Source organism: Sinohyriopsis cumingii, chromosome 10 (genome assembly GCF_028554795.1).
Source record: "Sinohyriopsis cumingii isolate HCF-2022 chromosome 10, ASM2855479v2, whole genome shotgun sequence".
NCBI classification, from domain to species: Eukaryota; Metazoa; Mollusca; class Bivalvia; order Unionida; family Unionidae; genus Sinohyriopsis; species Sinohyriopsis cumingii.
The window spans coordinates 25,366,875-25,392,519 of NC_142970.1; the positions used below are offsets into that span (position 1 = coordinate 25,366,875).

The 25,645-nt window shown below is 37.5% G+C and overlaps 1 pseudogene; it reads left to right on the plus strand.

The window, feature by feature from the left end:
• Positions 1-25,645, plus strand: part of LOC149789763 (uncharacterized) — a 76,198-nt pseudogene that overhangs the window by 37,357 nt on the left and 13,196 nt on the right.

Genomic DNA, 25,645 nt, shown 5'->3' on the forward strand with positions numbered 1-25,645 from the left:
TAATTCCAAATTCTCAGTGGTGTGTGTGTGTAACTGCTGCCAAGTGAAGACCAGATATTGAATATACACCAACAAATGGGTACTTAAAAATCAAGTGGGGACCCGATTCAAGTCTTAACTTGCCAAAAATGTGCGTTTATGCTAATTTGTTGTTTCATGAAGGAAAAATTAAAATTTGGACTGTCTCAGTTGCCATTACTTTAAAGAAGTGTGTAAATCCGGGTTTGCACATATTACTGAAACAGCTGCATTTTCATACACAATCTCTGTACACTTTGTAGTTCACGCATGTCCGGAAATGACATGCTTCGACGCATGCGCTGTTGGATAGTGAGCAATGCATCATTGCTGAAGTTGAAGTAGCGAGAAGGGAATGAAGTTGCGGGTAAAACAGACACTAGTAGGTCCAATTCAGAGTTTCTTTTTAAAAATAATGTGATTTTTGAAGTGTGTAGTTTTACTTTATTTCATTAGCAGACCATTTATTGACGTGGAATGCCGCTGATATTTGCATTGATGTGTCGCATCTCGCGAGAAATTCAAAATGGCGTATGCGATTCGAACCTAAAAATATGTAACATAGTGATTTTTTGGTACCCCATTACTAGTAATGAAAATCAAAAAGCATCAGGGATTTAACGAAATGCACACAAGTTAGTCATCAATTTATAACTTCTACCCTGATTGTCACTAAGGGGTACCAAACACGGACACATAGGCCTAGCTGGCATTTTCAATCAAACCAGAGTTTAGTCCAAGTTTCCTCTGGCCCTTGTCATCTCATTTTTTTGATATTTGGACATTTATATTGAGGTGTAGGGCAGAGTCAATTCCCTATCGAAAAGTTGGAATTCGTCGACACCATTTGGTGTCGGCATGGGATAGCCGCTTACTAGCCGGCCCAGCAAACTTGAACGACGTTTCATCGAGATATACCTGCATGAAATTTATAGAAATATGATTTATTTTCTCAAAAATCGTGAGTATAGCATTCGTCATGTCTTTAATCAGCTGACAGACGAGACGACAATACGTCGTTGCTGTAAAATGTGTATGTTGTCACTTCTTTCTGTTTTGACCCAAACGCTGCAAGGTTTCCAGACATCTAATGCAATTCGTTCTTTTTTTTTCATTTGTTCAGTGATCCAGTAAAGGCATTTCGTAATTCCAGAACGATTACATCATCCAAGCTAAAGAGAAATCTTCTACCAGACTAAAGTCTTTTTTTTTTCGGGGTGGGGGGTCGGAGGTATTTTAGTCAGAATGATGAAGATTCATTCTTACGTTAAGTTTTTGTGTTTTCCTTATCATCCTGGATACTGTACATTTTGGCATGAGATACGGTAGACGCTGTTTTCTTATTTGCAAGTGTTGGTGTATTTTCCTACTGTTAAATTCTTCAGTGTATTTGCTGTAGAATATATTTCGGTTTTGCTTATATCTGCCAGTTTTACATGCATTATTATTAGCAGGTTTGCTATGCCCGTTGTATTGTTGCAGTTACTGTTGTCAGAATGTGCATCCACTTTGGGTCCGACTATGATATATTATTGTGTCTGCTATGCTGCCACTGGTGTATGGGTAAAATAATTTTGAGTAAATCACGTGATTTCACAAAAGGTCATTATTTGTGTATGATTTTGCCTTTGGGATTGTTTGACTGGACGGTGAGAACAAATTGAAATGATTCCATGTACCGGTATATGATGGCTAAGCGTTCATATGAATGGTATCTCTAACCGAGTGTTTATAGTGCTCTACTTTCATCATTAAATCCATCTTACATGTTTAAATCATTAGTGTGTATTATACTGATTTAAACAATGCCAAGAGAAATAGAAAATAAGAAAAGAAAATAATCAACTTATCAATATGCAAAGGTGATTGTGAATAGCCACAAAAGGCATATAACAACGTTTTGTAGCGGAAACTTTCGGGTGATGTGTTGAGTTCATTCACTCGGTCAATAAACAGCTGCCTGTAATAAATCTTAGCTCCGTGCAAAGGGCAAATATACGTATTTGTATGTGCTATAAATAAAATATATGTATAGCATGTACGCTGTAACAATGATACACCACTCGTTGTATACATTTTTTCAATAAAAGGTATCTCGACAAGCCTCGTTTCCTTTGAATGAAACATTTATACATGTCCTGCTATATCATTGATATAGCTTACATTATATATATATATATATATATATATATATATATATATATATATATATATATATATATATATATATATAATTTTTAGTTTTCTTCACGAGATTCAGGAACCTAGAATGCACACAATAAATTATATAAGAATCATAAACATGACACCTGTTAATTCTTTACTGAAAGGTTTTATCTTTCATATCCAGTGCTGAATGTCATTCGTATGACTGAGAGGAACTATGTTATTTTCTACTGAAAGCCATGTACAGTAGCTGCTATAGATTGCAGATTTACACAGTGAATGTGACCTCTACTAAGTCTGTTTGAACACAAGCATAATTCTTAAGTCCTGAAAGGCATTAACTTTCAAGGCTCACCAATTATTAGTGCTAAACATATCTGTATAGGTAATTAATTGGACATTAATATTCTTCAGTAGAGTGTGCATTTCTGATCACACTTGAAGTTGTTCCCATGCTCTCACTCTTAATAAAGCAATATAGTGTGACCCCGCTATAACACTGTAGTTGGGGTCCATAGAACCCCACTGTGTTATACACCAAACCATGTTATAACCAACAAAGACAGTTACCTGAATAAAATGATGCAGTTATATAAAATATGGCTGGCTGGACGGGTTATAGAAGCGAGCAAAAAAAAGATGGGTTTGATAATATGAAGACTAAAGAGTCTGAAAAACACTTGTATAGGAACAACTTACATTTGTGTAGTACAATCATTAATCTGTTAAATAATGTACTTGTGTATAATAAATCCATGAATTCGAGTATAGAAAAAATGTTATGAACGTCATGTATGGCTCTCGTCACATTAGAAAACATAAATAACACGTATTTATACAAATAAAATAGAAGTCCTTGTTTTTATCTATATCCGAGTGTAACTTAACAATTCATAATTGTCGCACGTAGCACATTGTTAGAGCTGTTTACATGTTACATGTACATGTACTTTAATTGACTATAATTTTGGTCATCTGGAGCATCTTGCTGAGTCTACCCAGGGTATGAGGCTATTGAAAAGGAAATAAAATTTTAACATATTAAAATGTTGAACAAACATTTTTGCAAGATACCCCACCTTCCATTAACGTGACGGCCATACATATATGGTTTCAAAAGACTGGACGTTTAATTTGCTTTTTATGCCGCTGTTGATAGCGACTGTAAGCATATTTATTCCATGCAAAAATAAAACTCCCACGGCAGGATAAACGTGTTCCAGTCACTTTGGAAATGCAACAATCAATAAGAGGATGACCAAACAGATATACGTAACGTCAAATAATTGTAGAACATTGATTGAGACCAACAATTGTTTTTTGTGCTTAGTATTGATACAGAACGATCGGTGTTTCTAAGGTGATCAGTTTTCTTTGAAGTTTCAGCAAATTAATTTTCCTGTGAACATTTTAAAAAACAAAGGAATTAGCCGTCATTTGGTCGATTGTAGCAGGTACGCACGTTTCCTGCCTTCAAAAGTTGGTTGATTGTAGCTAGTCCTGGTATTATAGATAGACCATGTACTGTGTGTGTGTGTGTGTGTGTGTGTGTGTGTGTGTGTTTCTCGTTACATTTCTGGTGGCGGAGTAATGCTGCCTTCCACGCATGCTTCATATTGTTTTTTAAAAAAAGGACAACAGCCGATGAATACACATGTGTTCCGTTCTGTTCAGACAGTGATTACTACAGAAAATACGAGAGTTATGAAAGATTTAATCATATGAGTGAAAAGGAGAACAATTTTAATTTTACCTTACTCTTATAGAAGTCAGTCAAAATAAATATATTAATTACGAGCGAGCGGCCGATAATCCGACACTTTTTCGTCTGAAAGATCCATTATGAGATAATTCCTCATAGAGCTTGACATCCGCTACCCAAAATGCTTTTTTAAAAATAAAAAATAGTGAGATCTCACGGCACATACAGTACTCAGGCCAGATGTCATGATAAGCAGATTATGATATAACAATTCACTGTTAACACTGTTTGTCAATATCAACAAAGAATTTGTTTATGTAACAATAGATAAAATCCAGTGCAGTTTATATCAAGTTTGTGGATTCCTTTAATGATGCATTTCAATTTCTTCTCTCGAAACCCAGTGTTGTATATACAAGTTTAAACAATCAATAATATCGGGGGGGGGGGGGGGAATCGCCAGATGGTATATTTTGTTGCAAGTAAGGAATATAAACTACAATTTGGGACACGTGCGAAGCCCAACATGATCCCTGAAAAAGCCGTGTTATTTTGCCTTACTTTTAAGAAGAAAACATTTGTTTTTCAAGTATGAGAAAAATACGTATATATGAAATTGAAGGAGCCACATCACGATCATTTGATATTAGAATTCATACACGACTCATTTCCGAAAAATGATAATCTTTTTTACATGTTACATTTTTTACTTTTAAGTAAGAATAAAATGTTCGTGTATGAGAAAGGTACAGGTATATTAAATTTTGGGAGCCATGCCATATCCAAATTCGTGTGATAACGGAGCGTGCTATAGCGGTTTCATGCTGTTTGTTTACATGTTATTTATTGCTCTATTGTAAGAGCAATTAATAGATAATAATTCTGCAATGTAAAGGCAAAGATTTCAAAAATTTAGGAAAAGTCAACAGGGTACCCATCAATCTTAATTGTCGGTTACCTGTATACCCAATTAAAGGGAAATTTCATTAAATATGAACTGAAACGCCAAACACTCCGCTTTCCCCCCAAGAGGTGTAAAGCGTAACTATTATAATCTGAGCAAAGAAAAATTAATCTGTGTATTACATGGCATACTTACAGAAAACCATTGAAAAACATAAATCTATTTTTGCTACTTACATACATCTCATATTTGTTAATATTCTTGTCACAAATGAGGGATCGTAGCCAGTTATCTTCACTTTAAACTGGCGGCAGCATGGAACAAAGTGGTCCATGATTACACTATTACTAGTGGCTCACTACACTGCTAAGATCATTGAAAGTTCCAGCTGGAAAGAGCTCTTCGAGATTACTAACAAGCTAATGTCAAGGAACAAATCTACACCACTGGAATAAACTCCAGCCAAGTTGATATATGTTGTGGCGTTCCACTGTGGTCTGTTCTTGGACCTGTTCTCTTCATTCTTTACACTCAACCGCTCTCAAGTGTCATATATCAGCGTCCAGTGTCTCACCAATTGTATGCTGATGACACCCATATGTACAAATCTAACCACCAAACTGAAGTTGATGCTACCATCCAAGGTGTAGAGAGGTGCATTTCTGATGTGAAATCATGGATGACATGAAACAAGCTGCAGATGAATGATGATGAAACATGAGGCAAATCTGATTACAACACATAGAATTTCTCATTCACATCTTTTACCTCAAACAATAAATATCAACAAAACCAACGTTAAATTCACACAATCAGTACGAAACCTAAGTGTTACTCTGGACCGTACTCTCATGTTGCACCAACATATCATAAACATATGCAAGGCTGCATATCTTGAGCTGAGACGCATCAGCTCCATCACAAATATCTTTCAGTTGATGCCACTAAAACACTTGTGTGTTCATTAGTACTTTCAAGACTGGACTATTGTAACTCAGTTCTGTCTGGTTCATCTCAATATCTACTCCAAAAACTTTAAAACGTTCAAACACAGCTGCTGGAATCATACTTAGAGTACCACGATCAGAGGACACCTCCCCGCTGCTCCGTACCCTACACTGGTTATCCATTCGATCCAGAATCAAACACAAAATTTGTTCTCTGTGCTACGTTTCACTGACGGACTCTAGTCCAACATACCTGTCCGACCTCACCCATGTGTACACACCAGCAAGATACTTACGCTCCTCTTCTGACAATCGTATGCTCATTATTCCCACTATGAAAACAAAGTCATATGGACAGCGTTCTTTTGCATACCAGGGCCCAGCAACATGGAATGAGTTGCCCACTGAACTTAGACTCAAAGGCACAGTGATCACATGCAAGGGTGCTCTCAAAACTCACTTATTTCGACTTCAAGAACAAACTTAAAGACTTAATATTGTTTCCTACCTTAAATATTCTCAGCATGTTTTTTCTATGTTTTCTAATTTCATGGTGTTTGTGTTTGTAATCATATCATTATATATGTTTTTTATCATATAGGTGTTGTCTAATGTTGTAAAGCGCTTAGAGCTTCTAAAGATTAGTCGCTATACAAAGTCCTCATTATTAATATTGTTATATCCGGTGTATATTCCTGCTCAACAAACAAGCAACTTAAAAATAGGATCCTCGTCTTTCTTTACAAAATGTCTCAATCGGTTTGATTATAGACGTTATCAACGGTGAGAAAGGATTTTAAAAGACAAGGAGCTAAGTTATCTGGGCGGCTAAAGCGGAGTTAATCGATATATAAGTAAATCATTAGCACAATCAGCGATATTGCAGTCGCAAAAAGCAAAATGACATTTTCTCATCTGCATACAAATAAAATTCTCATTTTCACATAATTAACTATGTGATTCTTTTCTGATAGTTTTCGACAGATTCATATCCCTAAATAAATCATGGAATATTCAGCAGTTTATTCTTAATAATTCTTCGGATAGTCATTTGGTGGGGTAATTGAGTACAAATATTTGGTGGGGTAATTGAGTACAAATATTTGGTGGGGTAATTGAGTACAAATATTGGACTTCTTATTAGAAACGATTTTGGCTTGCTAGTTTGGAAATATGCAAGATTCTCGTTGAATAATTGTTACATTAAACATATATCTGATATCGTATTATGGTAATATCATATCTGCATTATATGCAGCAGTGTATGTTCTTCTTCTCTTCGGCTGGAATATCTACGATAATAAGTTTTTCAAAGATGTCGTCCTAAGCCAGTATTTACATAAGTCATATATGTGAAAAAAAGTTCGTTATGTTACCTCTGCTCTCCGACAGATATTTTTCAGTTAAAAGAGACAGAGTATTATTATCTTTACTATACGACTATACTTCTTTCGTAAATTGGGTTTAATTTGATATAAACATCTTGATTAGTAAGATAGTGAGTGAGAGAGAGAGAGAGAGAGAGAGAGGATGTACGGGGGGGGGGGGGTACGGGGGTGTTTTGTGTGTGTGTGCAGTGATATATGTCAGAATTGCAAAAAATGTGAAATGATATATTTTCATTTTATTCAGATATCATATACATAAAATGTTACTTGGGAGGACAAAAGGAGAGACTCAGTATGGTCTAAGTACAGACCTATTGTACCTGTTGACACTTTGAGGTAATAGTACAATATAATTGGCAAGTTCTCCAAATGAAACTTACAAATAGCATTTCAAAATATCCCCTGATACAAAAAAATTATGTGGGTGCAGATTAAAACTCATGGGGTATGTTCCTTGTGAGTGTATATGTTTTACGTATGTCTATAGTATTTAACATAACATTGATTGATAGACTTTACTTTAACTCTCTTCACAGAAATACATTGAAAATTATATTAACTGGGTGCTTGCAAATGAATATTTGATGAATTAAAACCTACACCAAAAAATTTGAACCCAAAATGCAAAAACTAGAATATAATTTTAACAAATGAAATTCTATTGTACAACTTTTTTTCACAGCCACCTATGACAGGCTGTTTTTCCTTCAGGTTGATAATAATGATTTATATGAATGGCACGTCGACCTGTGTTCTTCATAATTACTACCATTTCATTAATGTTTTAACTATGATGTATCCTATTTAAAGTAGGTAAGAGGCTGTTCAAGAAACATGTACTCCTTTTAAATATTTTTTGTACCACTGCCATTCCACCCCATCCCATCTTCCACACCTGGACAGTCTCTGACATTTGTATGATTTATATTATGATTTGCAAACACCATTAATTTCAATAAAATCATAACAAAATTTGTATACTAAGAGATTGCATTTTTAGTGCTAGCGCGTATGCATTTTGATCAAGGCTTTCTTCACAATTAACAGGTCTTATAATAATTATTGAAAGGACAGAAATGAAAAATATCTAATAGTGATGTCCGTCTTAGTTATACTTGAAATGTTTTTCATTATTAAATTTCAGAATCTATCTGTATTCAGATATTGTTTTCTTTACTGTTTCTCTGTAAAAAAAAAAAACAAACAACCTATTGAATAAAACATGTATTGTCATCAGATATTTCTTTTAATTCTTGAATATACAGAGGACCATGTCAAGATAATGCGACTGAGTGGGATATCATGCTACATGTCTTCATCACGATTCACCAGACTGGGTGGAATATCATGCTACATGTCTTCATCACGATTCACCAGACTGGGTGGAATATCATGCTACATGTCTTCATCACGATTCACCAGACTGGGTGGAATATCATGCTACATGTCTTCATCACGATTCACCAGACTGGGTGGAATATCATGCTACATGTCTTCATCACGATTCTCCAGACTGGGTGGGATACCATGCTACATGTCTTCATCACGATTCACCAGACTGGGTGGGATATCATGCTACATGTCTTCATCACGATTCACCAGACTGGGTGGGATATCATGCCACATGTCTTCATCACGATTCACCAGACTGGGTGGAATATCATGCTACATGTCTTCATCACGATTCTCCAGACTGGGTGGGATATCATGCTACATGTCTTCATCACGATTCACCAGACTGGGTGGAATATCATGCTGCATGTCTTCATCACGATTCTCCAGATTGGGTGGGATATCATGCTACAAGTCTGCATCACGATTCACCAGACTGGGTGGGATATCATGCTACATGTCTTCATCACGATTCACCAGACTGGGTGGGATATCATGCTACAAGTCTGCATCACGATTCCCCAGATTGGGTGGGATATCATGCTACAAGTCTGCATCACAATTCCCCAGACACCACCAAAAGCAAGCCTTTAATGGTTGAATGGTTTAAGACAGCATCATATGAGCTCTGGGTCTAAGAAATCTCATTAATAATGCCACTACATAAAGCCCATTAGGGTGCTGGGAAAATGGTATTACCAGTATGAAGCCTAGCTGGACTTAAATTAGTCATTTATCAGCAGAATATGATATGTATCATTTTATTAAGGCACACACATGTATGTAGATGTGCAAGTCTATTGTTAATCTTGTTGCAAATAGTGAATATTGTCTTTTTATTTCCTCCAACTCCTGCTATTTAATACAGAATTTCCTGCATGTAATGGTTAAAACTCTATGTGACATGTACGAAATTACATCATCATTAGTAAACAAACAAAGGTTTTTATGCATTATTCAGTTCAATAGATGCTCCTATTATGTGTTTATATAATTTATATATGCAGACTAGACTGACTTCGTGGTTAGTATAGCAGAATGATTGTGGCCAGACATGTAACAGCGGTTAGTAAGTCTGTCTGTGACCTACAACGCCCCCTGTAATGTTAAATGAGCTTATGCACTGAAGCGAGCGGACATATTATAAGAGCTTTATGATACTTGTGTCCCAAGATGAATGTTGTCAAGAGTAATCCAACGATACCTAGTTGATGAAAATCATTGGAGTCATTTTGGAGAAAATTAAATTTTTGTTAATTAAGGTTATGGTTTAGGGTTACGGTTTTCTGGTAATAACCTACAGAGGGACATGATAATGTGGACGCAGTTTTCATCGCAGAACGTGTCTCCTGGAGCCCTATAGTTATTCAGTTTAGTCAATAAATTCATCCACATTGTCAACGTTGGGATATTTACTTTCAAAAGGCTCAAAACGTTTGTTTACTTCATCCACAGACAAATGAAATAAATCAAAAGTGCTGGCGTCTGCGTTTGTTTACAAATAGAAAGTAGTTCCTTTATTCACGTTATTTCAATATGAATTACAAGCGAGTTCAATATCGTAAATTATTATATGCTCATTTTTTTCTCCGTTAACTTTACATTGTCAGAATCGTTCAATATTTTACGATATTAAACTCGCGGGCACTTCAAATTGCACCCATAAAGGAACTACTTCCTATTGTAAACAAAACAATGGACACAGATGCCAGCACTTGTGATTTGTAAACAAATCGTGTACACTCACGTAGTAGGCGTTTTACGTTTTGGTTGATTAAATTTGTTTGTAAATAAACTAATATTTACTTTTTCATGAAAATCAATACAGACTTTTGGATTTGAAAATGGATTCTTGTGATTTATAATTTCTTTTAGGATTATCTATGACATATCTCTGTAATACCTTGGAGATTGGTCATGGGGTTTCCTTTCCTAGAACGACCCTGGCGAGACCTTTTGAGATAATGGTCCGTCTGTCTGCAGCACATAGCGCCCCCTATGATTTGAAATGAGTTGTTGGTGTTGCAACAATCGGACAGATCATCGGAGTTTTATGACAGTTCTGTCCAAAGATGCGTTTTGGGACAAATTGTAGTGTTTTCATTGTATTTGTTGCTTTCCGAAAATATTCCCTTTCTGGACCATAATCTATGTAAATTAACAATTTGAAATATCATAATTCCGCTAAACGTTTGTTAAGGTTGGAAGGAATGTATGTGCAAGAGTTAGTGCGTGTAGATGGGCTTTAATGTGCCCGATATTTATAGGAACAATATCCCGTTAAATTAAAAGACATTCTTTTCCAAACCCAGTTTTAACAATTTTAAAAACTTCTAAATCGGGTGTTTTCGGGTCGGGATTATTCTTGAAATATTTCTGGAACACTTTCAACCCGTCCATATTATCAATATGTCTACATAATTTCCACGTCTATAGTTACTAGAAAGCTAGTCTTCGGAATTTGGATTTCTATAATTTTGTCTAAACAAGCGGTTGTATTTCTGAGATACGCTGTATGTTTAGTCGCCAAAGGGACCGCTCCGGTGGCCTGGTTGTTATAGCTTCCGCCTAGGAAGCGAGTGGTCGCGGGTTCGAACTCTGGCTGAGTCATACAAAAAGAGTTATAAAAATGGTACACACAGTTGCCTCGCTAGGCGCTCAGCATTAAGAGGTTAGGGTTAGGACTGGTCGGCCTTTCGTCAGGATGTGACTGGGTGTGACATAATGCTACATGTCTGCGGCATGAAACCCCAATGCTAAACGTCACTATAAACTTCCACACTACAAACATCTTATCGATATGACTTAAACATTATTAAAACTACGTTAAAAATCCAAATCACACACACAAACACACACACTTCGTCAATGGTGTCAAAAAGGAGTCTATGTATTTCACAATGTTATTGTTATACGATTCGCTCACTACAACAGAACGATGGGCCTTCATGTGGGAAATTTAGAAGGGACTGACCAACATTGATATTTTTGCATTTTTAGCAAGGTGTAAATGTGGCTAGGTCTAACAGTGTAGGGTGGGCTCAGGTAGCCCACAAGTATATTTGCTATAAATTTCCTATTTAATATACATTACACAGTCCCAGTTATTTCTTTGTGAGTTTTCGGGTAGATACTGTGATACCTGCATACAAATTCGGTCTTTTATTCCCTTCACAATTAATGGCAGTGCTGAAGGCTGCGGGTACCAAGAACTTTTCCCTATAAATTATGTTTTCGTTATGTTTCGTTTACCATTGAAAAGCTTCATTACCCTGAATTTTCTAATAAATTCTTTCCCTGGTACTGAAATTCATTTTCTATTTAGAAGTTTATTTGTTGGCATATGACTATATTTTCAGGTTCTGTCAATCTCGGAGAGCTTAGGTTGATATCGACCTTCCTAGCTGTCATATTGGTGTTTTATCTGCATTTTCCAGGCCACTCGAAAATCCCTACAGTTTTCCATCCAACGTTAATGTTGACCTGTCGGACAGGGCGGTTTGAATGCAGTTTTCACTACAGTACGTGCCTCTTGGAGCCCATAGTGAGATATTATGTTAATGAAAATCAGTCCAAGGGTTTGGGAGTAAAATGCAGTTTTTTACTTTATGGTTAGGGTTACTGTTATTTGTGAATAAAGAGTAAGAGAGACAGAGACAGAGAGAGAGAGAGAGAGAGAGAGTCAGAGTCCCCGCACCTTAGTAGTTTTTAAAAATATATCTATAGAAAGTAACTTTTAAGTGTTGCGAAAAATTATAAGTTCAATATTATATAAAACTTGTTGAAAAGTTTATTTCCAAATGCCTTGCTCACGAGGGGTCCCGCACATAAACTCGGGGGGGGGGGGGGGGGCTAGCCAAAATGATTCAATTCGGCCCCGCGTTTGCATAGGCAGTGAACGCTGATGTGTATCGAACCGATATTTATTATGTTAGAATATTTATTTTATTGAAAAAATGTTAAGAACTACTTATGAGAGAGTGAATAAATGCTTCGTGTACAGGGGCTTATACCTTGAGATTACAAGTCTGTTGTTAAATTAAACAACTTTTCTTGTTCCCATGTGGCAAGAACGTAACCGGGATTTGTCACGCACCTAGTATCGGGGGGTGGGGGTGGGGGGTGGGAGGTGGGGGGTTTAGCAGTAGCTAATTAAGGTTATGATAACAGGTTGGAGAACAATAGTGATGGTTTTCTTAACATGGTTGTCTACGATCGCTATCAATACGTGACCAGATATTTATCCACATTCAATCCAGTTAGTGGAGAAGAAGGTGCCTATAGATGTTTTTCTGTGTCGTACGGATACAAACCCAAACCAGTATTAACAAACACTAGGATGAACGGGACAAAACACACAACAGACTCACAAATCGTATTTAACAGACAAGAGTGAGTGAGTGAGTGAGTGAGTGAAAGAGAGCGAGAATAAGTGCGAGTGAGAGAGAGAGAGAGAGAGATAGAGATAAATAAAATGTTAATTCGAAACCTTTTCATTTATTGACAACCACAAGAATAACACAGAAGTATTTAGCATAAAAAAACAACAATTTAATTACAATAGAAACATCAATGTCAAAAGTTAAGATAAAAATCCTGAAATAAAGTATTTCAAAAGTTCAAGTAATGAATATCTGTGACGCATTTCACTAAAAACCCCAACAATATATGACAACAGATGATACAAAAATGAAACATAAGTATGTCATTATCCTAAGGGGTAATATATCCAGTTAATTTTAGCAGTAGATATCACATCATAATGAATGGAAAATCAAGACCCATGTATTGAATGGAATGAAATGCATATTAAAGTATGGAGGTTAATGAAAGAATTACTTAAAATATACCACTAGGAAAGGAAGTGAAAAAAAACAAACTAATATTGTGCTGTCTTCCTGCAGTTTAAGGAACTGAGAAGTACAAACCACTAACATGATTTTAACATCTTTTTTTCTGTCCAGCACGAGTTAACTTGCAGCCATCTGGTATTGGCACTGGAGTGCACAAAAGACATATACAGTTATCATATTTAGTACATCAAAGAAGTTAAAAGATTTATGATTCTCAGGTAAGTTCTATGTTGATTAATATGCACATTTTTTGTGACCGTTGACAATCAGGAAAATACCCGAGGGTAAGACAATAATTGCATTTAATTTGTAAGTACCTATTAGTAGCAAAGAGGGGCAATAGGGGGACTATGGGAAAATACTTTACAGACCCCCCACTGGGCCTGTATAGGGACAAGATTTGTAGGGACAATGGAAAAATACATTACCCCCGCCGCCCCCCCCCCCCCCCGGCCTGTATAGGGGCAAGATTGATAGGGACAAAGGAAAATCCAGTCAAAATGGTCATGGGCCTGTATAGGGACAATTGGATTTATCATTAATACAGGGACAAGAGGAATGAAACTGGGAAGATGACGTCACGGTACTGACAATGAGATGACCTCAATCGGATCAAACAGCAGGGGAAAACTTAGAAGCTTGGCAGAACTGGACTGATGGAACAGAGCAGAGATAACACAGACAATAGACAACAGACAAACAGCTATACAACACACACACACACACACACACACACACACACAAATTTGAGGCAAGAAAGCTAATCTTTTCGAGGCATATGAGTGGCCCTGAAAAGGGCCTTTGGGTTCTTCTTCTAATTTCTCCAGTTGTTCCTCCAACTCCTGACTTTCCCAATGATTCCTTTCTTCATCTACATCTCCGTCTCTGTGATCCAGTCAGGATGGCACATGGCTCTAAATTTCTCCTATATCTTAATCCAGTTGTTATTCAATCTTTCAAATGTCTCTTTTGTCTGTCTGTTCTCTTGTTCTTTCCTCTCCTTTGCCCATGTGTCTTTAATTTAGCCTTCAGCCGCGGGACCTATAGGACCCATGCGAACTGACTGGATGGCTGTTTCATGAGTGGGAATAGACCCACGCACTCATGGCACGTAATTAATTCTCTCTATGTTTTCTGCTTGCTTGATTGTGAGGAGTGAGAATAGTGCATTCACTCGCTTTATAGGTTTTTTATTTTGACCCTAGCTTGTGTTTTTTAGGGGTGAGAATAGTGCCATCACTCCTTTATATGGCGCATAGAGTTTTATTTGGTGTCCGGTCGTGGCTAGGGAGGAAAGGTCCAGGAAGGCCGTAGTCTGTTGTCCCTGGTGACGTCGTCCGGATCAGGCTGATATTGTCGTTGAAATTTGGAATGAGTATAATTTTGTGCTGTTTCTTGAAAGTGCTGAGGTTGTTAGAGAGGCATTTGTAAGCGAAATAATAGAAGGAGGTTATTTTTTTCTTCCCCTCCCCCTCCTAAGCTTTTGTAACTGAATCGTTGGGGTAGGCGTGGTGCTTGCTGAATTGCTCAGGTCTCTATGGACGTTTGAAGTCACACGTCCTATTTGACTGATGAGCTAAGTTTTATTTTATGGGGAGAAGTCGGTTTTATTATTGTTTTCCCCAATTTCTAAGATATTATCCTTAATTATTTAAATAGGCAGGAAACTTGCTGCATTGCTCAGGTGTCTATGGACGTGTCAAGCCCCTAGACCTTTTAATTGCTGATCTATTTAATTGCTAACCTTATCTTTAATTTCCATTATTTTTAAAATTAATATTATTATTATTAACAGTGCATGATTATGTTTCATTTCTATAGACTGTTTTTTTTTTTCCTAGGAATTCTAGTATGTTATTACACGTTAGTTGTTTATTGATGTTTGATTCATGTAAAAAGTCTGGGTATTTATATGGTGATCTACTTTGTCTGGGGGATTTTAGGAATTTAGTTCTTGATTCCTTTAATTTTGTGCAATCATTGAATATGTGTTTTAGGTCTTCTATAGTGTGACAAGTGGGGCAATTGATATTTGCAGGTTTGGGTACTAGGTATATACCAAAACTTCCTGCAAGTCTAGTTTTGCCTATCATCATTCTGTTAACGATTTTTTGTTATACACTATGGCCTTGGGTGGTTTTATGGATCTATTCACTGTGTGAAGGATTGGATGTAATGTTTTTCCCTTTGGAGAGGAGTTCCAATGTTCCTGCCATTTCTGGTTTATATAGTTTTTAGTCAGGTATTGTGCCTCTGAGGTACTATATTTTAGTGTGGCATGGTTGGGGTCTCCTAATTTTAGTTTAGCGACTTTGTTGGCCTGTTCGTTTCCGTGGATTCCTATATACGATGACACCCACATGAATTCGACTATTTGTTTTCTCGTGGATAATTATTTAAGCATACAGAAAGGCCTGTCTAGAAAAAGCTCTCATGTCTCAGTGTTAAGGTCTTTTATAGCTGTTATGACACTTAGGTAGTCACAAATTATGTGGTGAAGATCGAGCAGTCGTCGGGTAATATGGCTCCCATTTGAATGACGTATTCTGGGATACCTATTGCCGCTGCTATCCTAGGTGGTTTAGTTGTTTTGGATCCATCTGTATAGATTTTAGTGACTCCTGCATATGTTTCGTGAATCTCGTCAGTTATCGATGCTTTGAGTTTTTTTTCTTGATTGAGTTTATTGCCATATTTGGTGAATTTAGTGTTTATCCTTAGATAGGTTTGCATCCAAGTGATTGGATTAGGGGTGTGTGCGCGTGTCCTTCCAGTTGATCAAGGATAGGTAATTATTCCTTTAGTTCATGGATGCGTTTGCGTCCTTGTATATTTTGTACGAGTTTGTGCCTAAATGTTATATTGCAAATATTTATGGAGATTTTAGTGGGGTGAGTTGGAGGTTGGTTATTTAATTTAATTGCATATCCTAATAGCATTTCTTTTCTTCTGAGAGACTGTGGGATTTATCCTGTGAGAATTTGAAGCTCATCTGTTGAGGTGGACGATAATGCTCCAGTGCACATAAGTAGCGCTTTTCGCTGTACGTTGTCAAGTTTTTTGAGTAGAGTATACTTTGCCGATTTATATACTTGACAACCGTAATCCATTTTTGATCTTATTAGAAATTTATAGATCGTGAGTAAGGTTTACTGTTTAGATCCCCATGTTGTACCTCTAAGATTTTTAAGCAGGTTTAGATCATTATTACAGATTTTGTTTAGGTTTTCTTCGTGGTAATTCCAGGTTAGATGGTTGGCGAAATACATTCCTACGAATTTAGCCTCTTTAACGCATCTGATGAGCTGGTCTTATATATAAAGTTTTGGGTACTCTAATTTGTAATTTCCTTTTGGTGTGAATATTATGGCTACGGATTTTTCATGTGAAATCTTGAATCACCATTCGTCTGCCCATTTTCCTATGTTATCTAGGCTTTGCTGAATTTCTTTAATTACAGGTTTGCTAGCAGGGATACCCGCCTTCCATATTCCGCTATCGTCGGCGAATTGTAATAGTTTGACGTTAATGGAGACTAGATTTTGTTCAAGGTCGTTGATCATACGATCAAAGAATGATGGACTGAGCACACTTTCATTTTCCAGTTCATATTCATCGGAATGTGTGTTTCCTATTCTAGTTACGATTTTTCGACCAGTTAGAAAGCTGCTTATCCAGTTGAATAATCGCCCCGTTATTCCAAAGCGATTAAGTTTAGCAATCAGTCCCTTTATCCACATGAGGTCAAATGCTTTTTCAAGGTCGAGAAAAACTGCTATAATGTTTCTGTCTGTTTTTCTCATGGTGTTGTGCTCTCATTGTTTAATTCAGAATGTTTGTTTTCTAAATCGACAAAGAGATGTTTTTGGGTTGTTTCTACTTTTTGTCTATGGTTTTCAAATTTTTGGAGTAATTATTGTTACTACTCAATGTTGGTAAAATGATTTGCTAACATATTGGCTTTAGCTTTATTTTTTAATGCTCCTCTTATTTTGGGGGTTGTGTGGTTTGTTTATTCTCCTAATTGCTTTTCGTTTGTCCCAGACTTGCTTTTTTTGTTTGTATTTAGGTACAAGTTGGAGCAAAAAGTTTGCCATGTGGGATCTTTGGCTGATTTAATGATTTGTTTTAAGAGGTTTTCTTTTTCTTTGTAATCTACGTAGTCTATGGAGTCTTTGGGTTTTTTAAAATTTATTTAAAGATTTCTTTTTGGTTTTGTGTTCGTTTGAGCATTGTTCGCTCCACCATGGAACAGATTGTTTATGTTGGAAGTTTTGGGTTTTAGGTATGCTAAGATTTGCTGCGTCTAAGATGGTGTTTATCATATTATCATGATAGGTGCTTATATCTGGGCGCTCTACATTGACTGAGTTGATTTGGCCTAGCATGGTCTTGAATTGCTCCCAGTTAGCTTGGTTGTATTGCCATGGGGCGGGGGGGGGGGTAGCCTTTCAGTGAATATGTGTTGGGTTTTAATGCTGAGGTTTATGATAATGGGGAAGTAGTCGCTTCCAAGTGTGTTTTCTTGATCAACACCCCAAGTGGTACTTTGGGGTACATTAAGGGTGCATATGGTTAAATCTATAGCCGATAGGGATTCGTCTTCAGGGTTTAGTCTGGTTATTGTTCCTTCGTTTAATATGACCAAATTGCTGTTTGCTATTCACTCTGCGATTGTTTTCCTTCTAATATCATTCCTTTTTCTCCCCATAGTTCACTGTGTGCATTAAAGTCATCACAGATAATTAGGTTTTGGTTTGTATGTTTTGTAATTTGGTGGAACGTGTCAGGACTGATGGTGGGGTTATTGCCTCCTGGTTTAATAATTTGGATGTCCTTTTCCCCTGTATTGGCTATTATGCTTGTATTTCTAACTTATTTGGATTATTTGGGACTATTGGGTCTAGAATTACTTCTACATATGTGAGTGTTTCTATTGTAAATTTTGCTAGGCCTCCTCCCTTCTGGTTGTTAGGGCGATGTTTGAATATGCCAGGTGAATAACCTTTAATTGTTGGTAGCCTCTTTTGTTTATCACTTAAATGGGTTTCTTGGAGGCATATAATATAATATCCGGTTTGGTATTACTTTGGTTGAGTTTTTTGTTGGAACTCGGCTAGATTTTGTAATATCCCCCTGCAGTTCCATTGCCAGATGGTGAGTTGTTTTTTGCATGTTTCATCTATGGTGCGTATAGTGTTTCTCTATCATGATAGATGCCCAGTTGACAATTTCTCTGTACATCGTAAGTAATGTTATTGGGATTTCTACTGGGTCTTGTGCCTTGTTGCTATTTGAGATGTCCTTTATATTTCTAATGGTGGTATTATTGTGTGCTATTAGTTATTCATTTATACTGCTTGCTGTAACATTTTGTAGTGTTTTTCACTCTTGGGTTGGTTCTGTCTGGGTAGCTATTGTGGATTTAGAAGGCGATTGCCTGGTCTTATTGGTAGGTTAAGTTTGATTGGTTTGTTTATTGACTGAGTTTTGATTGGGTTTATTTCTTTTAGCTGTTTTGTTTGGCTGGTTGGTTTGGATTGTGAGTCTTTTAGCTGCTTGATATGTTAGGTGTTTTTGGTTCGTTAAGTCAATTGTTAGTTTTTCCTTAATTGAATATCTACAGTCTGGTGATCGGGGGTGATGTTGTTCTCTACAGTTTGGGCATTTTTGCTGTTTGGCATGACATGTGCTCTTATGGTTGACCCCACAGTGATCACATCTTGGTTTAAATCTGCATTTGGGGGCATAGTGTCCCCAATGTTGGCATAGGGTGCAAAATCTAGGTTTGTTTAGAAATTCTTCTAGTTTGTGTCGTACTCTTGATGGTCCTAGCTTGATGAGGATAGGTACTGGTTCAGTGGCCCCTAGGACGGTTTTGTTGGTTTCCTATCCATTGCGATTTATAATGTGAAGGATTTAGTGATTTTGATACCATTTACTTCAAGATGTTTTTGTCAGAGTTTCAATGGGTATGTCTTTTTTGTGACATTTAAGGGTAAGTACATTTTTCAAAATTGTTGGTGAAGCCAAGTTAGATTTGGGGGGCTTGTTATAGCTAAGTGTTTTTGCATGCCTTCATATGTCATGGGTATGGTGTCATCTAAGTCTTCTTCTCTAAATGTTTCATTAGGGTGTTTGAAGAAGACTGAGGATATGAAATATTCAAGGTTATTAGCCATTTTACTTCCTGATCTATGGCTAGTCGGGATCCTAATTTGGCATTGTAGTGTTATCCTACTACTTGGTGTATTGATTGTTGTTTATAGTCCTTGATCTCTCCTATGATAATTTGGGGTGGGTGGCTGGTGGTGCCCTGGGGTTTCTTTAGCATAAGGGTGCTGCAGCTTGCTAATTGTTTGCAGAGCTAAATGATGGTTTATATTGAGACATCATGTTTGGTTTTGTAGTTTTGTTTGATTATGTTTTAGTTTAGTGTCGTATTAAAAGGTATTGTGTTAGTTGAGTAAGTGAGATGAAAGATAGACAGAATTAGTAAAAAGGGTTGGCGTGCACTCTTCTTAGCAGAAAATCTATTTAATGGTTTGTGAGTGGCTACACAACTAATGAGATTCTTCCCAGGTGTATAATAGTGTGGTTCCTAGTACCTGTTTTCGGAGGTTAGCTTGTTTAATAAAGGGTTATTAGTGCAGTTCTATGATTTAGAAGATATGAGTTGATTTTACAATAACTGTGAATCTCACAGTGATTTCTTGTCCTTGAAATATGTGGGGACACATTCCAGGTGTTTGCTAGTATGTTACCTAGCACCTGTTTTCGGAAAATATATTAGTATAGTTTATAGAGAATTGAGAGAAGGTTTTAGAAGAATCAGTTGGAGTTATGGCTTTTATGTTAATAGCTGAGAGTCTTACAATATTTTCCTGTGCTTGAAAGAATGCAAGGACTCAGCCCAAGTGTAAACTAGTATGTTTTCTAGCACTTGTTTACGATAATGAGCCAAAGTAGAGTTAAATTAGTATTGAGAAGAATATAAGATAGAAGGAATGAGTAATGAGTGAAGGAATAGCGATAAGTTGTGTGAAACAGCACAAAAGTTTGAATACCCGAAGGTTTAGTTTGATTCTACCTTTTTTCTTGACGGCGTTGTGTGTTTCCTTTGTTCCTTTGTGTCTGTTGGAGGGCTTTCTTTGTTATAGTTGATCTTGTAGCCGGAGGCGGTGCAGAAATTCCTCTTGTTTTTATTTTTATTGTTGTTGTTTCTTCTACTTCTTTCTTCCGATCTTTTACTCCACACTCCCCTGCCAAACAAAGCAAGTGTTTTTGCAACACACAAAAAACTACACGTTTAAATGGTTAGAACGCCGTGTTTTGGGTGATGATGACGGTAGCCAGACCGACGAGCATTTCTCCTTATATTAAACAAGCACGGACGTAAAGGAAAACACCCCATATCACCAAAACTACATGCTCTGTATCAATAGATAAAAACATGGATTGCGCGGACTTAAAAAAAAACAACACTCAGTCACTTTTTTTACTTACAAACAGTAATTAAAATTTGACGAGCTATGAAAACGAAATGATTGTAAACACACTTCGAACAAAGATAAATAAATAAAGTGCTTATAAACGCATTTTTGTTTTTTCTGACTTACTATCATACTATTGGCAATTGAATTGGTATCTCTGTTCTAGAGTATTTGGTAGCCATGAGAAGGGCTGTTTTTGTGGACTTCGAGTCATTGCAATCTTTTACGATCTAAGATTGCGACCTCGTCTGGTGGCAGGCTTTCCCACAGGATAGGGTCTGCTTCTTCGGCAAGAAAATGTGAGCTCTTTGGTCTCGACACGGCAGTCGACAAAACCTCTGTCAGGTCCATGCTGCTGCTCTTGCAGTTGCTCTCTCTGTTCTCTCTGTTGTTTCTGAAGTCTGTACTTCTCTGTCCATTCTTCTTTCTCCCTGTTAATTTCTTCTCTGAAGGCCTCTTCTATCAGGTCTCTGCAGGTTTGGGTATCAGACTTTGCTTGACACGATGCAGATTCACGTAAGCTTCGTTCAACATGGCTAGTCTTGAGCACATCTTCATAGAAAGACGAGTCAACAATGGATGGTCAGACTGGAGACTAGTCCTCTTTATATGGTTCAAGTGCGGACGCTAAAAATATATGATCTGAGGGATAGAGAGAAGACAAAGAATATGATTCATGATACAAATGACAAACAAACAACAGACGCATTTTTTTTTAAACACAACATTTTTATTCAAATAACTCAAAATCAACAATTAACAATAAACAATTTTTAAATAACTAACAAACATTTTCTCAAATAACTATTTGTTGTCGACAAAGCTGAAAACGTTGTGAACTGAAGTTAGACTTCCACTGTTGGAAGTCATTGGGTGATTGACGTACACCACGTTTCCTATCTAAAGGCAAAAGATAACCATAATGGTCACAAAACCATCTATATACTTTCTGAAGAATGACGATAAAAAGTCACTAAATGTTCTAAAGAATGTCCCAGACTGCGTTGATGAAGGAAATGTACACAATATATTCCACGCACCATGGAATCTGTGCCTTGTAATTTCACATTATTCAATCGTGTTGTCTGAGCATTTCTTCTCATAAAGTCAATGATATCGTCTTCCAAAGGGGGCAATCCATACGAATCAAAATACTCCACACAACCCGCACGGGGAAAGTAGACGGCTACCCAATGGGTTCATAGGAGTTGACTTTCTTCCTCATTGATGACATATGCTTGATGGTCTTGAGGTTTGCGATGAGGCGCTTCAGCTTTAGCGCACACCACAGGATTCCAAGAAACAGTGTACGAACTGTGGTTCAAAAGGTAATAAAGTTCCCAGGTATCCATTTTTGTGTTGTTTTGTTATTTTTATTCACTGTTAATGATAAATGGTCAAATCAATCCTGACTTTTTGCTTGAAAATGCCTGACAAGTAACCGTTTCTTCGCTTTGTCTCTGCACTCCGAGCTAAGAGAGCTTCGATGCGATTGATATCTAGAGTCTTTAAAGGACGACAAGAATGCTTTTACATCACAGATGCAACACGGCAGCTTTCAGATGAAATCCAAGCTTCCTCCAGATACTCGTCCAATTTTCCTTCTTGACTCAACATCAGACATTGATCATGTTCAATTTGACTGGAATGATCGTTTTGACATCTATAGCTGTCTTTCTTGATCAATTCTGTTATTTTTTCTGCCAGGTGTTTGGCAAAACAGGAAACTAAATACTGTTCCTTTTCTAGCCATCGGGACTCCATCACCACATCCTTTCATCTTTGTCTTGGGGTTCTACTTCCACAGTCTCCTCCCATTATATGTCCATAGATTCTCCGCTATGTAAAGAGGGATAACAGTCTTCCATGGCTTCTAATAGTCTAGAATGACTTCTCTCAAATGTTGATATCTATCGTATTATCAAATTCAGCACACAAGAGTACGTTCACCGTGTGTTCTAGGGCTGTAGCAAACTGCAGTTCCACTCGAATTTGGCCAGATTTTATAAGATGGAAATGTCCCTCGTCACTGCCTTGGTCTGGAGTGAAATCAAAAGCCCACAAAGCGTAGCCTCCTGCATAATCCTCTTATGTAATACCGTGACTGGTGTTGGTTCCTAACTGGCCGGTGGCTTCGCACAGGGATATGTACGATCTTAAGTAATTCTTCTCGTTACCAAACATACGTTCGAAAGGTCTGGTACAAAATGTCTTGCCATCGTGACCTGACGTCGATTTTGGACACATTGAAGTGTTGAAAGTTGAAAGGATTTTTATCGTTGAAGGCTGATTTCTCGACGATACCAAGAAGTCAATGTTTGGATAACTGTGCCTGGAAAAGATGATCTTCGATCATGGATGTATGACCCTTGCAAATGGTAAACATTTTCACATCAACGCGTCGTATCGGATACTTGGCGGTCGTTCTGCTTAAAGTGTGACTGATGTCGTGTCTCACTTTAGATAACACTTCCACACTGCGCACGTAAAGTCTGGCTTCTTGGATATTGGTTTTGGGATCGACATTAGTAACAGCCATCAAATGGAAAGTGACACTGCTGCGATTCAGTCTCAGTCGGACATACAGTAAATAATACCCTTGCTACCACATATCCAAATGTAAACGATCCATCAGTTTCTAAACTCTTTCTCTGTTTGATATTGATTCTTCCTTCTTCAAATCTATCATTCTCTTTCGCTAATTTGTCAAACTCGGTCGCATCGTCAGGTCCCCATACCACGCAGACATTGAGATGAGCGTTCAAGGCGTCTATTCCGTACGTCAAGAGATTTTCCAGGTAGGCACGGTTAGGGTAAGTATCCATGCTTCTGCTGACTACTTTGTTATTCAAGTACAAGTCCACTCCACTGAACAAGGAATGCATGAAATTGTTGACGGGAGGTACTTTTTCATCACGGTCTATATCACCTCCATCCTTATTTACAACTTTAACTTTCAGGTACCAGTAACTGCTGTTCAGATCAATGTAACCTTCGGGTTGTCCTTTGATTTCAAACTCTAGGGAGCTGAATTCGTCAAGGAGGAGACGGGGTGAAATTCGACCCATTGAGATTTTTGCATAGTCATCATAATGGGTGGCATGAGAAACATATCCAGTTCCAACCTGGAACTGGCACAAGACTCTCTGTGCATTATGTTTTGTCTCTATGATTTTTTAGTGATCAGAAACGGCTAAGTCTCAGACGGTTCTTCTTTTCTTAATCTTTCTAGCTTTAGGAGTGTGAAGACCTCCGAAGGAGTGTTTTCTTCGTCGTCTCTTTCTACCTTGTCCTTGCTGTAGCACTAGCAAAGTAGGAATGCCTGACTCGGTAGCGATCATGGCATTTATAGGCGTTTCTCGTCGGTCCAAAATGTCTTTGCCTGTTTGCAGCAAGACATTTTTGCCTGCTCTCAAGAAAGCTTCTTTGGGGTTTTGTTTGTCGATAATATCTTGGAGAAATTATTTGCATTGCGTTAATGCATCATCTTTTAAGGCATGCAATCCTCGTGTCACCATCGGTTTCAACCCCGGAGCCACCGAACGAAAGGCCGATTTCAACATATCTCCTAAACCATGTCCTCGCTGTCGAGCGACACCTTGGTACACAGGATACATGACTTACGATCCGTTAGAGAATCGTGTTTCAAAAATGGAGTTTCACCATGACTTTCCCTTTTGGAGAATGGAAGATTTTGTCCCAGATCTCCTTTTATAGCAATGTTGACAGTGTCAAAATACGACTTGCTGACGGGCAGATAATGAGGACTTATAATTCGCGGTGAACGTGATAGTTGTTTCCACCTTCCTTGTCATTGGTCGTGACAGAATCTAATTTGAAAGAAATGACACGCAGTAACAGTACGGAGGTGTGTCCGACCACGTTGTACTCCACCACATAGGAATACACGAAGATCAAATTCTGTCCTCGGTTCAGTTCTAAAGGGGATACAAAATGCTTATAAAACCGATCGTTGTTGTTAATGTCTATGGGATTGGGGGCCCATAAGATGTCTCCTCTAAAAATGTAAAACAATTTAGGACAAAATGTAATGGACAACATCTTGGCATCCTCAAATTACATCAGCAGGGGACGAGCTACTTTATGGTACTCAACGGTGACTCTTTTTAATTTGTTCAAAGCGTTGCCAAACTGAGCATTGAAAATATTGGCAATCGTGTCCACCAAATGTTGACCATTAAAATAATAGCCTACTGGAATTTCCATTTTATAGATGCTTACGCTTACTCTGGCTCGTGATTATTTTTTGTCTTTGCATAATTTTTTATCTTCGTCAATTAACTCTTGTTGCAATTGTTCGTTCAGGATTTCCACGTAAAACGTGTTTTGATTTTTAGTGATGTTTTCGATTTGTGTTGAGTGAATCATTTCCACCAAAGTCACTTCCCAATGGGCTTAGTGATCTAATTGGATGGCCTGAGGTAATTTGACCGTGTAACAGCACAAAGTGTCATTGGGAAACACCTCCATGAAACTGTCCCTGGGTAAGGTTAAGTAAAATTGGTTATGGTTGTTCATAATTCCAGAGTTCTGTGGCTGACCGAGGGGTCACTGGAAGCCTTCGCTAAAAATGGGGATGATGTTGTTGGAGTGGTGGCTGACACTGGACGCAAGATTCCCGTTGTTGCCGTTCGAGGAGTATTTATGGGATGCATTGGGAAGAAGGCAACCGATGCAACTGCTCAATAAAATGTTTGTCACCTTATTGTAAACTCAAATTGGCAATGGCCGCACCGACGACACAATACACTACAAAGATTT